The sequence below is a fragment of the Macrobrachium rosenbergii genome, chromosome 49, assembly GCF_040412425.1.
Source record: "Macrobrachium rosenbergii isolate ZJJX-2024 chromosome 49, ASM4041242v1, whole genome shotgun sequence".
Lineage (NCBI taxonomy): Eukaryota > Metazoa > Arthropoda > Malacostraca > Decapoda > Palaemonidae > Macrobrachium > Macrobrachium rosenbergii.
In genome coordinates, this window is record NC_089789.1 from 29,771,012 (window position 1) to 29,776,302 (window position 5,291).

Genomic DNA, 5,291 nt, shown 5'->3' on the forward strand with positions numbered 1-5,291 from the left:
CCGGTCACCCAAAAGGGGGCCTTTCTTTCCTGTGGCACAAATCGCTAGACAATATGGTGAATGTGTTGACCTATAGGAGTGATAGGTTGCTGGGGCTTCAAGTGACAGTAGGGGACTCTAAGATCCTAATAGTTAATGTTATATGCCCTGGGAAAAGAACAATAATTTTGATCAGTACTGCATGATCCTAGGTGAGTTACACAGCATTATTCATGATTCTACTGCTGATCATATTTGTATAATCGGGGACCTTATTTCTCACCCCACAAAACAATTATATAACGAACTTACTCGCTTCTGTCAAAATCACGCTCTCTGAATTAGCGATGTAATGCTCCTCCCATCCTCCTCCTGTACCTATGTACAAAATAATACGGACACAATTACAACCTCCCGGCTGAACCACCGCATCACGTCCCCCCAACTTCATGATTCTACTGTAGCCTGAAACATTCGCTACGATCTTGCAATGGACTATGATTACATCCCCTTACAGGTGTCATTCAGTACCCCATCCCTCCCTACCTTGAACCCCCTAACTGATCACCCACCTGCTGTTCACCGGGATTTTAAAAACCAACAGAAAACCAGGTCCTTCAGGGAAACCACAGAAACCAAGCTTTGGTCAGTAGTTCAACCAGCAGACGCCTTACTGTGCACTAACCCAAAATGTAGAAACAACCATCATAGGAGAGACCTGAAAGAATTCTATTCAAATATAATTTCCCATGAGTTTCCAGCAGGGATATAATTTTAGGTCTCAAGGCAACTCTCTAATACCTGGATGGAAATGACTTGGTTAAAGATCTATATACACATTCACAAAAAATGTTCCTACTGTGGAGGCAAAATGGTAGCCTGGGGGAGGAACACATTGCACTGCTAATGAGGCAGGCAAGAGCGCAGTTCAAACTTGCCCTTAAGCATAGCAGACTGAATGAAAAGCAACTAAGAGCTGATGCAATGTCTAGAAAATTAGAATCTGGCGATTACCCCCGTCTTTGGAAGGACATTCAATCCCTAAATCCCAAAACTAAAAAGCTATCATAGAGAGTGGGGGAAGCCGTCGGTGACGAGGCTATCGCAAAAATGTGGGGTGATCACTTCAGCACTATCCTGAATTGCATAAACGATCTAGACTCCCGAAGGGATGTAAATAACCTCCTTACTGATAATATTCAGTTTCATTTCGCCGATCGTATTACGCCAGGTAACATCAGCGATGTTACCTAATAATAAATCGCCCGGCTGCGATGGTCTGCCTGCTGAAGCTTTCAAATTCTGCCATCCGATAATTTACATTTTGCTAGCTGTTCTATTCAATTCGTGCATAATTCACCAGTTTCTCCCAGACTCCCTACTCTTAGTTCACTTAATACCACTAATAAAACAACAAGCAAAAGGATGCAGCTGACCCTGGCAATTATCGCCCAATTGCAATTACTAAAATTGCGTCGAAGATACTTGAGTCCGTTCTTCTAGTGAGACTTCTCCCCTTTCTACACACTACTGACAACCAGTTTGGCTTTAAAGCAAACCACTCAACCAACACCTGCATCTACATCCTGAAAGAATTGCTGAACTAATACCTATCATCAGCCTCTGCTGTTTTCCTATGTTTTGTAGATGTGAGAAAAGCATTTGACAGAGTAAGCTACCTGAAGCTCTTCCTGAAGCTGCACAAACGAGGCACACCTCTACATCTGATTGGCATTTTATGTTGTTGGTTCTCGACACAGCAATTCTGTGTCAAATGCGGTAACGTATTGTCGTACACCTTCGGCTTCCTAAACGGGCTCCGGCAAGGGGGAATTCTCTCTCCATACCTGTTTAACACGTACACAGATGCCCTGAATGTCAAACTGAACTCACTCCCAATCGGATGCACTATCAACGAAACAACAATAAGCAGCCTCTGTTACGCCGACGATATGGTCATGATTTCCCCATCAGTGCAAGAAGGTCTCCAGCGGCTCATCGACACCTGCCGCCAACATGCAGAGGAATTTGATATCCTATACAACAGAACCAAGACCCAGTGTATGTCGCCTGCTGAGATCGCTTTTAAGCATATTGCAGAGCCACTAATTTTCCTCGGAAATCATGGTCTAGAATTCGTGCATGAATTTCCGTATTTGGGCCACAATATCATGGACGACGTAAAAATACGGCAGACATAGAACTGAGGCGTCGTAAACTATGTGTAACTGGCAACATGATTGCAAGGAGGTTTGCCTTCTGTCACCGAGAAACGAAACTGCTGCTCTTCCGCTCGTACTGCTATTATATGGGTGTTCCTTTGGACGAACTATACCGAGACAATGAGACGTATCACTTTTTGTTCACACTGACATTCTGAGACGCCTCACAAACACTCGCTATCACTCAGCCACGCAGATGTTCAGAAAACCGCCTGGATAATTTGAAAATCATTGTAAGGCGAACAATGTCCAGTCTGATCACCTGACTGAGAAACAGCAGCAATTCGCTCATACAAAGCATCCTAAGCAGTGAGGCAAGAAGATCTAAACTGTGGGAAAGATGGGATAATGGGGCGTCTGTTCCTTAAATGACTTACTCTCTATTTTTGCAATTATGAAGTGTCATCTACAGAATCCGTCATTATTATTATTATTATTATTATTATTATTATTATTATTATTATTATTATAGTTCTACGTTATTTGTATTTTTACTTTATTATTATTGCGGTGCTTAATATCATTGTAGAGTTTTGCAATTCTGGACCTGACTTCTGTAACCACCTAAGATCCCCAGCTGGAAATTAATCGTCTGCAATCTGTATTTTGTTTATTGTAATAATTTCTAATTTTTTTCTATTATTTCCTATTATTTTTTCTATTATTATTCTCCATATAATTACTGTCATTACCGTTATTATGAATTCTATTTTTTTTATTCTTCAGCAAGTGTATGGTACTGCCGATAATTATTTTTATCAAGTTACCTTGTGTATTTGGATTGTGTGTATTGTATTTGTATGTTCCATGTACATGGACTACAGCCGAAATAAAGAGTATTATTATTATTATTATTATTATTATTATTATTATTATTATTATTATTATTATAAAATAGGTCAGTCAGTCTCCAACAGAAGAGAGAGGTACAGAAGCCATAACTTTTTTTTTTTTTTTTTGGATTTCAGACGTTCGGTTGGCGTAATCGGTCACCACTCATTCAACTGATTGACGACAACGAGGAAATTGACGAAGTGGATGAAGAGGAGGAGGTAGAATAGACACAATAAAGGAGAAGGAGAAGAGGAAAAAGAAGAAGAAGTAGAAGCAGAGGGAGAAGAAGAATAAGACGAACGGGAGAAAGACGAAGAAAACTAAGCCAACAAATAACTAATATTGAGTAACTTGAAATATATAACACATGAACAACACCAGAACTACCATACCAAAAATAAAACTGACTTGTAACTAATTGAGTTACGTCGGAAAGCTCGAAAAGAAAATGAAGTGTCATTTTATTTAGGAAAAAAGTCAAGTACTATTCAGGACAGTATCTAAAGGGTAGCAGAGACAGAAACGCAACTAGTGAAAAGAGAGACATTAAAATTAATGACCAATACATAAATGAGACGAGTTAAATTATACAGATTTCATGTACCTACTCTCAGGTCCACGGCATTTTTCTCAGAGCATTTCTCTCATGTATCTGTACAAAACAACTCAAAAAACAATATGACCGAATTCACTACTTCGTTAAGTTAGGCCTTATGCAATAAAAAATTACTTTTGCTGACTAAGCTGTTGCCCATTAAGCATCGACAGTAATTCCAATATCTCCCATTTTAGTCAAAAGTTATAAGCAGAAACTCTGAAACACCTGCACGGCGTTGCTCATTAGTGTTTAAAACGGAGACTTAAATGAATGCTAACTTCCTGTTATTCTGCGTTTTAAAAACTAATGAGAGAAACGCAGGTGTTTAACAATCTCTGCTTGCAAACTCTGACCAAAACACGAGATACTGGAATTACTGTGAATTTTCAAAGGACATTAGTGCTTTCACGTCATTGGTAACGATTCTGGTTGTAAAGTCTTAAAGAGGTATCTGATAACGAAGGATACACAGGAACCCCTTATTTCATTTGCTCCAAACGAGCCACTTCAAATTAACTTAAGACTGACAATCTCTAGTTGACTTATGACTGACGATCTCTAATTAACTAAAGACCGAACATCTCTAATTGACTTAAGACTGACCATCTCTAATTAACTAAAGACCGACCATCTCTGGTTAACTTAAGACTGACCATCTCTAATTAACTTAAGACTGACCATCTCTAATTGACTTAGGACTGACGATTTCTAATTAACTAAAGACTGACCATCTCTAATTGACTTGAGACTGACCTTCTCTAATTAACTAAAGACTGACCTGCTCTGGTTAACTTTAGACTGACCATCTCTAATTAACTTAAGACTGACCATCTCTAATTAACTTTAGAGTGACCATCTCTAATTAACTAAAGACTGACCATCTCTAATCAATTTAAGACTGACCATCTCTAATTAACTAGAGACTGACCATCTCTAACTTAAGACTGACATCTCTAATTAAATTAAGACTGGAAAATATGGCTACTCTGATCCCTGAAATAACGGCAATGGATATCAAGTTCTTCCCGCTAGTCGCATCGTTCATTAGTTCCCTGTGCGCAACACTCAACCTGTATCTAATATCTTGAAGCGCAACGAACAAGCCCTGAAAACTTTCGTAATAATTATCAATGAATAACATTCCTTAATATGCCTTAATTGTTCAGTGAACGTACACTGAAAATAATAACCTGTATCCAGTATATGTGCCTGGTCAGCAGTCAGTAGTATGGCTTCCCTAAAACTCTGTGTCATTATTGCAAGATACTTCACAGTTTTAAGCAACCATGCCCCATTGAAATCCATTCGTTAGCGCAAATTTGAAAGTAAACGAGAGTAACACTGAGAGGGCGATGACAATCCTCTTCGATGATCACATTTTTGTTCAGCTTGCACAGTTCGAGATATTTAGCAACCTGTAACCTATCCTGATTTTTTTTTTATTTCTGTCATATTTCATCAGGCTTTTGCCTGCTTTATTCGCAGAGAAAAAATTGAAAAAATTATAGGCTTAGAGCATTGGTTCACTGGGCAAAACCCATCAAAGAATAGTTATGCTTGACTAACAAAAAGTATTTAGCAACCTGTAACCTACCCTGAATCTTTTTTTTTTATTTCCTTTTTATGTCATTTCGGAGAATTTCAGAAAGATTAATTCA